The sequence below is a fragment of the Hemitrygon akajei genome, chromosome 7 (assembly GCF_048418815.1).
Source record: "Hemitrygon akajei chromosome 7, sHemAka1.3, whole genome shotgun sequence".
Classification (NCBI taxonomy): Eukaryota; Metazoa; Chordata; class Chondrichthyes; order Myliobatiformes; family Dasyatidae; genus Hemitrygon; species Hemitrygon akajei.
In genome coordinates this window covers 62,811,922-62,825,012 of record NC_133130.1, presented here as the reverse complement: position 1 = coordinate 62,825,012, position 13,091 = coordinate 62,811,922, and the positions used below count along the sequence as shown (strand labels likewise).

At 41.8% G+C, this 13,091-nt stretch overlaps 1 protein-coding gene across 2 annotated transcripts in view; it reads right to left on the bottom strand.

Annotated features, from left to right (window-relative positions):
* The window catches only part of LOC140730502 (serine/threonine-protein kinase VRK1-like), a 252,495-nt gene that overhangs the window by 157,938 nt on the left and 81,466 nt on the right, over window positions 1-13,091 (bottom strand). The window contains exon 1 of one of the 2 annotated variants that reach the window (XM_073051039.1): window positions 6,228-6,244. The exons of the other annotated variant lie outside the window; for it this stretch is intronic. The gene's annotated coding sequence lies outside the window, so the exon portion shown is untranslated. Of the gene's footprint in view, window positions 1-6,227; window positions 6,245-13,091 lie in introns of those variants that run through there. 2 annotated transcript variants of the gene reach the window in all.

Below are 13,091 nucleotides of genomic sequence, written 5' to 3'. Positions count from 1 at the left end.
AAAACAACGGCATGGAGAATCCTTCTGCCACGCACCACCCCTCTCCACCACCAAGAGAAAAATTGCATGAAATCACCTCTATAAACCAAACTGACATTTACAATGATACTACTATAACTGGCAATTATTTTACACCTGTCCCATCTCTAATACAACAGTGCATCCATTTTTGCTTCTGCTATATCTGTGGGTCAGCTCCATAGTGCTGTCCTCTATAAAAGGCATGTTAACTTCTGAGTCCACTGTTACTAGTGCAGTAGTTTAACAAGGTTTTGCTGTAGCAATTGGAACAAACAGTTGCTCTACTGAACTTTGCCCCTCACACCTGTAATGTAGAGGGTGGTTTTGCTATATTTATCTCCTGTTATTTTCTGACCCTTACCTGACAGCAATAACCTTTAGCCCTGCGCCTCTTTCCCACTTACCACGAGCACACAGTTCAGCTGTTACTGCCTCAGCGACCTATCCTGAGGACCTCAAAATGCAGGAACAATGACATTGAAGGCAAGGGTTAGGTAGCACATGATAAATGAACCTGTGTTTCCTTTCTGAATTTGGTTCCTACATCATCTGTGTGATCTTCTGTGGCATTTATATAAGGAAACTCAGCAGCAAAGCTGTAAGCTACTCCTGTATGAGAATCATAAGAATAAAATCTGAAGCATTAACTGCATTCTCATATTTATCAATTCAATAATTGAAAAATATTAATTGTATATTTGTAATCAGAAATCAGCAAAATATAAATAAAATTTTAAATTCCTGCTGAAGGGTTTCAGCCTGAAATATTGACTGCACTCTTTTCCTAGATACTGCATGGCCTGCTGAGTTCCTCCAGTATTTTGTGCGTGTTGCTCGAATAAAATTTTAAAGCTGCTTATAATATAACTCATCTAATTTCCTTTGACATCTGCCAAACTGGCATAAATGCCCTTCTTTAGGACAGTCAAATTCACTGTTTAAGTGGTTGATGTCATGCAGGTTTTTCCATTTATAATACAGTAAACTCTCTAAAGTACTAGAATTAACTGGCACAATGAACAGATTTGTCTAAAACGGTTTATGTTATTTGAGGATATATTTCTATAAGGCTTTTGTCAATAATATGCCCAAGCAACTGTAAAGTGGAAGGGGCATGATGCAGGAAATTCACAGCAAGTGCTTCACCTCCTGTCTTACTTCTGGCCATTGGAAACATTAATAGTTTACCAGCATCACTCGACATCACATCATTATAAACTCACTCTATTCGAGAATTAAGAAAGCCCACTGCACATCTATTGCCTATTTAGTATCAATATCAGATCCGATTCTAAATTAAAATCAAACCAACCATCTTGACTAATTCCTTAAGAGACTGAAACATGATTCAATTTAGATGTCATTGCTTCTTAAATAAATATATTAATGAAAGGAATGAACTGAAAAGATGACTGGAGAACGAGGATACGCAGATGCATTTGTACAAGCTTTATCGTCACTTCTCACCACAACTGTGGGCAAGAGATAAAAGAGTCTTAAGCCTATTGATTGCCACCTTGAACATCATGTAATTCTTTTAAGCATTTGCTAAATTTTCACTTATTAAATTACAATACGTATTACTATAAGACATAGGAGCAGAATTAGGCCACTCAGCCCATTGAGTCTGTTCTGCCATTCCATCATGGCTGATTTACTATTCCTCTCAACCCCATTTTCCTGCTTTCTCCCTTTAACCTTTGATACCTGACGAACCAAGGACCTGTTAACCTCAGCTTTAAATATGCTCAATGACTTCGCCTCCAAAGCCATCCATCACAATGAATTCAACAGATTCACCACACTGCGGCTAAAGAAATTCCTTCTCATCTCTGTACCTCTATTCTGAGGCTGTGCCCTCTGGTCCTAGACTCACCCACTATAGGAAAAATTCTCTCAGCATCCACCCTGTCTAGGCCTTTCAATATTCAATAGGTTTCAATGAGATACCCTCCCATTCTTCTAAAATCCAGTCAGTACAGGCCTAGAGTCATGAAACACTGCTTGTACATTAACCCATTCTTTCCTGAAATCATTCTTGTAAATTTCCTCTGGACCCTCCCCAAATGCCAGCATATCTTTTTATAGATAAAGGACCCAAAGCTGCTCACAATACACCAAGTGTGGTCTGTACAGTGCTTTATAAAGCCTCAGCATCACATCCTTGCTCTTGTATTCTAGACCTCTTAAAATGAATGCTAACATTACATTTGCTTTCCTCACCACTAGCTCAACCTGCAAATTAAACTTCAGGGGATTCTGCACAATGACTCTCAAGTCCCTTTGCACAACTGACCACTTTTATTCCTTCTACCAAAGTGCTGCTTCTTTGCCCATTCTCCCAATCTGTCCAAGTCCTTCTGGACTCCCTGCTTCCTCAACACTACCTGTGCTCAAGCTAGATTTGTATTGTCTGCAAACATGGCCTCAAATCTATCAATTTTGTCAGACATCTTGACATCTGATGTGAAAAGAAGCTGTTCCAATGCCATTCCCTGTGGAACACCGTTTGTCACTGGCAGCCAACTATTAAACTATCAGCCAACATTCAAACTACTAAACCTAAAGTAACTTTAAAACATTTTAAGAAAGATAAACTGAATTAAAACACAAGTTATGGAAATAATTGAAAACATTTAATTAAAATATATAATTCTGTCCCTCAATCTAGAGGCTTAGATACTCCATTGAATCATAACCTTTGCCTAATCAAAAGTGCAATCGAGTCAACGTGATAGCTTTTCAGTGTAACACCAGGGAATCCCATCAAGAATAGGTTTTGCCATTGAACTCGAGGAGCATCCAAGCATAGACTGCAGTAACAGAAGGAGCACTTTCAGTCCATTGGTAAGCTTCCTTTTCCATTTGACAATTGGGTTTGATGCCATTGGCTCCAGTCAACGAGATCTAATATAAATGAATATAATTAGGAAGTCTGCACAAGAAGCAAATGCTTTTAACATCATGTGACAAATATAGTACAAGCCTGTATGAACCTACTTCAACCTTTCCTGCATCATAGTCAACATATTATTAGGAATTTAAAATGTCCTACAAAGTCCTACTTGATTTTAGGAGATCCTTTTGTATAACTGAGTAGATAAAGATTTTTATAGGATATTATATAAAACTGGATGAGTATTTTAATATTCTACAATAGCGATGACATTTATGAGCTGACCAGTTAACTAGACTGGCTGATATCACAGCATGCCCTACACATGTAGGTATTTCATCATATATGCTTGTGATGAATTAACATCATTTAAGGCAGGATGGCATTGCAATTAATATGTGGCCAGTTAACTAAATGATTCTATTATATGAATGTAGTATTTTCCTGTGACACATTCTAAAAGCACATTGTACCTTTTTTGCTATGTTTGGTACTTTGTGAATTTAATGAGCTGATTACATTTTTTGATATAAATTTGTAAATATTTGTGTATACTTGTCTGTGGCAAAGTGGCACCACTCGTAGAACTGTTGTTCTACTGTTTCAGCAACCTGTTCAGTCTAACGTTGGTGCTACCTGCACGCAGTTTGCATCTTCTCGTCGTGACTGCATGGGTGGCCTCTGGATGTGATAGTTTCCGCCCACATCACAAATGTGGGTTGGGAGGTTAATTAGCTACCGTGAATTGTCCCCAGTGCGAGGATGAGAGGTAGGTTTGAGCAAGTCAATAAAATGGTGGGAAAGAGAATATTTTTTTGGGGCGGGGGAGGTTAGGATTAGTGTAAAATTGGGTGCTTGGTGGTTGACACTGATGGACTGGCTGGAGGCCCTTTTACCATGTTGCATCTCTTATATCCATATGTCATTCCAGGGGTAGGTTGGCAAACAAAGTTTTGACTTAAATGTGAATCGGATGGAGTAGGAATGAGGAAAAATCAAGGCATTGAATACAATGAAAGTCCTCTTAGATTTGCAGTTCCTATTGCTCAGGAACAATGATTTAAACACATGAAAATTGACTTTTCTTGATTCTTATATGTTCCTATTGATAATAGTTTACGCTTATAATCGTTATGTGCAGGAATTGCATCATTTCTATATAGAGGCTGTTTGCCATAAATATCTCACTTCAGGTAAAAGGAATTTGAGGTTCATATCCTTCCTTTGTCATCAGGAGATGTGCGCTTTGAGTGGCAGATACCTGCTTTGTATGCAGTACAACAAATGATGGGAATGTTTCTGCATCTCGAGACTCAACTTTACTCTTCCATGTGTTACGTACCCTGTAACTGGGTCACTTACCAGCAAAGTTAGAGAGGTCCGTTGAAGTCTGATGGTACTATTTTTAAAAGTCTTTATTTATAAAGGGGCACAAAAATAAGATTAATACAAACATTCAGATTATATACGTCGTCAATACTCAATCTAAAAGCGCGGGTATAGTAATAGTCATCAAAAAGAAATAGCTCTATTGTTTGTCTAGGGGATAATATATTGTCCGATGGAAATATAAAAGTCACTCAGTTCTTGCAGGCTTCAGCCTTTGGGGACCACTGGGTTTTCACTTGTTGGAGAGAGAGTAAGATCTGTGAGAAAAGAAACTTGCCCGGGTCTTTTGATGAGGCCAATCCGTTGAGTTGGGGGAGTTGGTTCCCCGTTGTTAGTTCAAGAAAATCGTTTCTGTGGTACCCGCCACCGGTTCCCAGGCAAGGGAACCGAACGCACGTGGCTTCCTTCAAATGGCTGCCCGCTATTACGGGATCGCTAGCGTTTCTTCTGGTGCATCTGAGGGGCCGTCTCTACAGCCCCTCTTTTATCTTGACTCGCAGGGTAGTAGATGTCAATCAGGTTGGGGGTGAGGTAATCTCTCTCTCAACCAGCCCACTTTGCCCGAGGGCTTGCATGTAGCCTAGTCCTCAATCCACAAATGTGTCTCCAAGAGACAATGGCCAATGTCGCGTGACTTTACATTGCCGGGGAACGAGGCAATTTGCACGTCTCTCCCTCATTTCCTGGGTCCTTTGACCCAACCCACTAGTGCTCTTGCGATTCTCACAAAGGAGGGGGCTGCGGGCATAACACATGTAACGATTCATTAGGGATACACTGAACAGACTCAAGCCAGTGACTCAGTTAGCACACTCCTATGACAGGATTCCCTATCCTCCAAAAAACGCACCTGTAGCATCCGAGACTCTCACGGTGCAGCAGCAGTCCTTCAGCTCACTATTTCCATGCCGACCATCAAGCACCTATTTATACTAATCCCATTTACCAGGTCCTTAGCCTAGTATCCCTGGTGATTCAAGTGTCCAAATACTATGCAAATATGAGAGAACTTGCCTCCACCACATTCTCTGTGGTATTCCATAACACAGTCATCCTCTGAGTGAAAAATTCTTCCTAACATCTCCTTAAACCTCTAACTCTACACCTTAAACTCTGCCCTGTGGTCTTAAACATTTCTTGGGGAGAGTTTCTCAATACTGACTATGTACTGTACCTATCACACAACTATATATTACAAATCTCTACCTCACTATACCTCCCCACTGTAGAACTGAAAAGGAATCCAAGTGATTGATTATTGAACTCTTTTCAATGATACCCTTATTTGCTCTGAAGTGATTATTTGTTTCTCCTTCAATTGCCAGGAGAAGTGAGCAGAAATTCCAATCTTCTATGCAGTACATTCTCAAACAGCAGAGCACTGGGACAATACTTTGTGGATATCTCAGGAGGTTTGCACCCTACCATTTTTGCATTTTGTAGCACACTTGGTCACAGTTGATCACAAGTGTTATGGACATGTTTGGAAAATAAAGGATGATATCTGGTACAACAGCATAGACTAGTGGCAAGAATGGTGCACTGTGCTTTACATTTCATCTCTGCGTTTGAAAGCTCGAAGCCAGTCTGCAGCAGCAAGGTCTGCTTGTATGCAAAGGAACCAAAAATATTCTGAATTTTAATGAATGGCACAAAAGCTTCTGTCAAAAGCTTAAAAATCACAAGTGCCACAAGAAGTAGTAATATTTAAATGACAATTTAAAATGCATTCTCATTTGACAAACGCCATAAATTCTTTCCTGCAGTTTTAGACGAGAATTCACTATTGACATGGTTGATCAACTAATGTTATCTTGTGATTCATTGTTTCTGTGCTTACAAATGATTTAACTGAAAAGTTTAACCCGGAAAAAAATACTTGTAATGGCTAAGTACAGTATGTGCTGCAATGTACACCTACCTGGCTGACAAAATATCGGTCAGATAAGTTAGGGGAAATGTGATTTGACTTGACTTCCACTTTTCGTATTATCCTGTTGTAGGTTTGAAACTCACAAACGCAACCTGCATTTCAAAAATACCATGTTCCCAAAAGGATAAAGATTATTGCAGGACTATTTTCTACTTTGTTAATCTTACTCTTTTTTTCCCCCCAAATAAAGAAAAAGAACTACAAAGAGCAAATGACAGTCTTTCAAGACACCATAGAATGGTTTTATTCCTAAGAAGGAGCTTCAAACAGATTCAAAGTTTAATTAACATCCACATAATTCAATTCATAATGTTCTTGGTTATTAAGAAATTCCACAAATATTATTACAGTCATCATAGAGATGTTAAAAGTCATTCTGTTTGCTTTATGAACAATATTCAAAAGGTAGTTTTGGATTACTGTAAGTCCATTATCAGGATAAGCTAGAAGCAATAGGAAAGCTCAGCTGGTTGGGGGTCCTTGGTTTAATTACTGCAGAGGATGTGCATATTAATTACAAGATAAGTGATATTTACTGTACCTATGGAACATATGACAGAGTAAGAGCATGAACAGCAATCTCTAATAAACTCGGTATGATAATGAGCAGGAAAACCCACTGAAATAGAAGGAAGTGAAAATTAATCATGAATTGCAGCGATCCCTAAGTAAAGACACTAAGCTGCAATGAAGGGCAACAACAAAATAAGAGAGCAAAGAAGAGTTAGTACAGTTTACAGGTTGTCATTCTTCTGCCCACATGCTGACCCCGTGCAGAGCCCGCAGTCAAATCAACAGAAATTTACAATCTATGGTAATTTACAAGATAAAAAAATGTCACCTGTAGAGGCTCAATTTGTAGCAAATCCCAAGTCTTTGGTAGCCTGAGATGTCTGTGGACATGACAATTAAATGAATATTGTCAGTTCAGTACTGAAAAAAACAAGTTAATAAATTCGGGAGAGATTCTCCTGATTCCTTTGCAGCCATTCATTTGTCTGAAATCTGCACTGCACTTTGATGGTATAACAAGCATAGGCAGGATGGTAGTTGAGGCAGTGGAATGTAAAAGGAGGCATTGTAGGGTACCTAACGGTCTCCCTGATGACTACATTTGCGAGAAGTGCATCTCACTGGCAAGGTCAAGGAGCTGGATCTGGGTGTACTCAGCATAAGACTGAAGGTTTTAGAAGTAGATGGGTGACGACCAGGAGAAGTCAGGGAAGTAAGCAGTCAGTGCCATGTTCCCTGTGGCCATTCTCCTCAGTAACAAGTATTTTCCCCTTTAGGTATTGCTTGGTTGTGGGGAGGTGGGTGAAATGAGGCCAGTGGCACTGTGGCCGGCTTTGAGGCTCAGCAGGGAAGGGTAAATTCAAGCAGATTGATAGTGATAGGAGACTCAATAGTTAGGAGAATGGACAAGAGGTTCTGTGATCATGAAAAAGGTGCCAAGGTAATGCATCGTCTCCCAGGTGCAGGGTCCACGTGAGAGCAGCTGCGTAATATTCTTAGGAGGGAGGGAGAGCAGCTGCAGGTTGTGGTGCATATTGGCACCAATGATATAGGTAAAAAGGGGGAAGAGGTCCTGCACAGTGAGTATAGGGAGTTAGGGAAGAGGCTGAAGAGCAGGAACTCGCAAGTTAGTAACCTCTGGGTTACTCTGATCTTAAACCTCCACTGCCTTGTGGCTATACCCACTCATGAGGAAGGCTTTGGGAGTAAACCCAGAGGGAAAAATCCAGAGCTGGAGGCGACAAGGCAGCTGTAACAACAGCGAGGACCAAACTGTCCCGAGCCATCAGAGGGGCAAAGCATATTCACACCCAGCTAATCCACAGCCACTTCCAGGACAGCGGCGACACGCGGCGCATGTGGAAGGGCATCCAGGACATCACCAATTACAGGACAACATCACCTGACTGTGCAGGTGATGCCTCCCTCCCAAATGCGCTGAATAACTTCTACACCTGGTTTGAGGCAGAAAATGACGTGGCGGCGAGGAAGTCAACCCCCCTTACAAATGACCAGGTGCTGTGTCTCTCCGTGGTTGATGTGAGAAGAACCCTGTGCAGGGTCAACCCACGGAAGGCTGCTGGACCAGACAACATCCCTGGTAGAGTGCTCAGAGGATATGCAGACCAGCTAGCAGATGTTCTCACTAACATCTCCCTGAGCAGTGCCACCGTTCCAACGTACTTCAAGGCCACCACCATCATCCCCGTGCCGAAGAAGTCTTCAGTGTCCTACCTAAATGACTACATCCATCATCATGTTGCACTTACATCCATCATCATGAAGTGTTTCAAGAGGCTCGTCATGAGGCTTATCAAGACCCTGCTGCCTCCCTCACTGGACCCCCTGCAGTTTGTGTACCGTCCCAACCGCTCAACAGATGACGCCATTGCCACCACCCTCCACCTGGTCCTAACCCACCTGGACAAAAAAGACACATACGTTCAGATGCTGTTCATAGACTTCAGTTTAGCATTCAACACAATCATCCCTCAGAAACTGATTGGAAAGCTGAGCCTACTGGGCCTGAACACCTCCCTCTGCAACTGGATCCTAGACTTCCTGACTGGGAGACCTCTGTCAGTCCAGATCGGGAGCAGCATCTCCAACACCATCACACTGAGCACGGGGGCCCCCCAGGGCTGTGTGCTCAGTCCACTGCTGTTCACTCTGCTGACCTACGACTGTGCTGCAACACACAACTCGAACCATATCATCAAGTTCGCTGATGACACGACCGTGGCGGGTCTCATCAGCAAGAACGATGAGTCCGCTTTCAGAGAGGAGGTGCAGCGGCTAACGGACTGGTGCAGAGCCAACAAAACAAAAGAGATGGTTGTTGACTTCAGGCAGGCACGGAGCGACCACTCCCCGCTGAACATCGACGGCTCCTCGGTAGAGATCGTTAAGAGCACCAAATTGCTTGGTGTTCACCTGACGGAGAATCTCACCTGGTCCCTCAACACCAGCTCCATAGCAAAGAAAGCCCAGCAGCGTCTCTACTTTCTGCGAAGGCTGAGGAAAGTCCATCTCCCACCCCCACCCCCCATCCTCATCACATTCTACAGGGGTTGTATTGAGAGCATCCTGAGCAACTGCATCACTGCCTGGTTCGGAAATTGCTCCATCTCGGATCGCAAGACCCTGCAGTGGATAGTGAGGTCAGCTGAGAAGATCATCGGGGTCTCTCTTCCTGCTATTATGGACATTTACACTACATGCTGCATCTGCAAAGGAAACAGCATTATGAAGGACCCCATTCACCCCTCATACAATCTCTTCTCCCTCCTGCCATCTGGGAAAAGGCTCCGAAGCATTCGGACTCTCACAACCAGACTACGTAACAGTTTCTTCCCCCAAGCTATCAGACTCCTCAATACACAGTGCCTGGACTGACACCTTGCTCTGTTGTCCTGTTCATTATTTATTGTAATGCCTGCACTGTTTTTGTGCACTTTATGCAGTCCTGTGTAGGTCTGTAGTCTAGTGTAGCTTTCTCTATGTTTTTTTTACGTAGTTCAGTCCAGTTTTTGTACTGTGTCATGTAACACCATGGTCCTGAAAAACGTTGTCTCCTTTTTTACTATGTACTGTACCAGCAGTTATGGTCGAAATGACAATAAAAGTTGACTTGACTTGAGTAAGGCAGTCCTGCATTGAGCTCAATGCTGACTGGCAACTCCTTTGATGCTGCTGGTGCCAAACTGTATCAGTCCCTGCCATTCCTTAGGGTTCACCAGTTACGCGGAGAGGGGGAGCTTGCTACATTTTTTGCGTATCTAGGCAGCTCGGATGCAACATCCATGGTTGACCCTGACTGATGGAAGCCTCATCCACTTTAACGCCCGGGCAATTATAGGTGGAAGTAAGCATGGATCAGTACACGGAACTATGATGATGTGGGCATTATAGAGATTTGGTTGAGAGGAGAACAGGAATGGGTGCTTAATGTCCCAGAATTTTGATGCTTTGGAAAAGTGGGAGAGGGGGAGGTAAAAGAGGAGGGTGAGTTGCACTACCAATCAGGGACAATATCAGAGCTGCACATTGAGGGGACATAATGGAAGGCTCATTCACTGAGACTACATGGGTAGAACTCAAAAACAGGAAGGGTGCAATGACTCTGATGGGACTGTACTACAAACACCCCAGCCTACCACTGATAGGCACCAGGACATCGAGGAACAGATATGTAGGCAGGATAGAGAAAGCTGTAGAAACAATAGGGTTGCTGTCATGGGGACTTCAACTTCCCTACCGTAAACCGGAACTTTCTGAATGCAAGACAGGGCAGAATTCATGAGGTGCATCCAGGAGGGTTTCTTAAATCAATATGCAAATAATCCAACTAGGGGAGGGGCTGTACTACACCTGGTATTAGATTATGACCTGCTGTTGGGTAATGAGCCTGGCCATATGACTGTCCTTTTAGTGGGTGAGCAATTAGGGAACACTAACCACAACTCCATAAGTTTTAATATTGCTGTATATAAGGATTGTTACAGACCTTGCGGGAGAGTATTAAATTGGATCAAGGCAAATTACGAGAGCGTTGGGCAGGAACTAGGGTGAGCTATTTGGAAACAGCTGTTTTTGGCCAAGTCCACATCTGAAATGTGGACGGTGTTTAAAGACCAGCTGCACAGAGTACAGGACAGGTAGGTTCCAGTCAGAAGGAAGGACATGTATGGCGAGGTAAGACAACCCTGGATGGTGACAGAGGCAATGAATTTAGTCAAAAAGAAAAAGAGAAAGTGTTCAAAGCTTAGGAAACTAGAGTCAAACATAGCCTATGAGTAGAGCATAGAGCATAGCCTATAAGGTAGCCAGAAAAGAACTCAAGAAAGGAATTAGGAAAGCCAGAAGGGGCCATGGAAAACCTTGGTAAATAGGATTAAAGAGAATCCCAAGGCACTCTATACATACAAGCATCAAAAGTAAGAAAATAACTGGAAGAGGGTGGAACCACCCAATGATAAAGAGAGGAAACATTTTCTTGGATGTGGAGGATGTGGGTGAGATCCTTGATGAGTACTTTATATCAGTATTTACCAAGGAAAAGGATGTTGGCTTCCTTCTCTTAGGGCTTATTCTTATGTTCAGACATCACGCTGTTCTTAAGAGCATATCTGTGAGTCATTGTTGTAACAGAAATTTCAAGCATTCCTAGTGTGACAATTTACATCACTGTCATATGCCAGAATCTTCCTTGTTTCAGTACTCTCTGTTTCATATCTTGTCACAATATCGTTTAGCAACCAGTATTGCACTACTATTGCATTCTCTTGCATACGCAAACCTATGATGCACTATTGATTCTCAAGGCCAAGGATCAAATTTGGACCTCCTGGGAGCTTGTAAAATTTCTCTTTCTATCTCCCATCATGGGGAAAATAAACCAACCCATTTTAAAGGTACCAATCAAAATTATTTTTAAAAATATGACTTTCAGAAAGATAACATTGAATAAGTTTGTCTCTTATCACTGGTGATGAGCAGCTGTGAAGAGATTGCAGCTTTTATCATGAGCTGAGAAGGTCAAGAGGTGGTCTAAGAGAAGTATTCAAGGTAATAAGGATCACTGGAAAGACAAATAGTGATTGATTGCATCAACTGGTTAGTAATCCAGGAAGAGAAGGAAACAAATGTAAGATAATTATGAAAGGTGAAGTGTATAATACATTAACATGGAAAAAATGACTAGAAATGTCTACTAAATATAGATGTAGAAGCAATTCCATGAATTCTTTAGGAAGGACATTTGATGCATTCTTCAGAAAAAAAGATTTAAAAATACAGGGAGAAAGTGACTCAGTGAGGTTAAATGGCAAAAAGCATTGCTGTGGACTGAAGGATATGGTCTGTGTAAATCCACCGACTAAACCTAGCAAAACTAAAAGTGATCTAATCCAAGTATTGTTGATTATCTTAAAGCTGAACTTTAATATATATATATATATATCAAATCAAACATCCAGACTGCAATCTGCTAATGGAAGAACCAGCAAAGGAAGATTACAAATGATGAATTTCAAAGCATTCTTTCAGTTTAACTTCTTGTACAGAACAATATGAACATTATCTATTGCAAACCTTGTTTTCACTTGTTTTACCTTAAAAAGGACAACCTTAGTGAAGATTGTTTGATGATAACTTTATTTGGATAGCACCCAACATGCTAGATTCTGATTGTAAGGATCTACAAAGAATATTGTTAAACAATTACTATTTTAATACTGTTTTGATAACTGGGCCCTCTGTACCCGACCCCCAACTGGGCCTACCAGACTGAGGTAGGACACTTCAGTGAGCGCTGCTGCAACAATAACCCCTCGCTCAATGCCAGCAAGACTAAAGAGTAGATTGTTGACAGCAAACATTGGATAGTTTACATTGGGAGGTCAGCAATGGAGAGAGAGAGCAGTTTTAAGTTCTGAGATATTAACAATAGGATGACCTGTCCTTGGCCCACCACATAGATGCACTCATAAGGAAAGCGCACCAGTGTTATTACTTTCTTAGGAGTTTAAGATTTTGGCTTGTCCTCGGACGCCCTAACACACTTAACTAGCTATATTGTTGGAAATATCCTGACTGGTTGGATCATGGTCTGCTACAGCTGTTCGAATGCACAGGAATGTAAGAAACTGCAGACAGTGGTGGACTATATCTAATACATCATGGGCACCTCCTTGTCACCACTGGCAGTATGCACAGGAGGTGCTGTAACATCAAAGGTTGCACCAACAAGGCCATGCCATCTTTTCATAGCTACCATTGGGCAGGAGATACAGAAGCATGAAGTCCCACACTACTGGGTTCAAGGATAGCTAGTTCTCT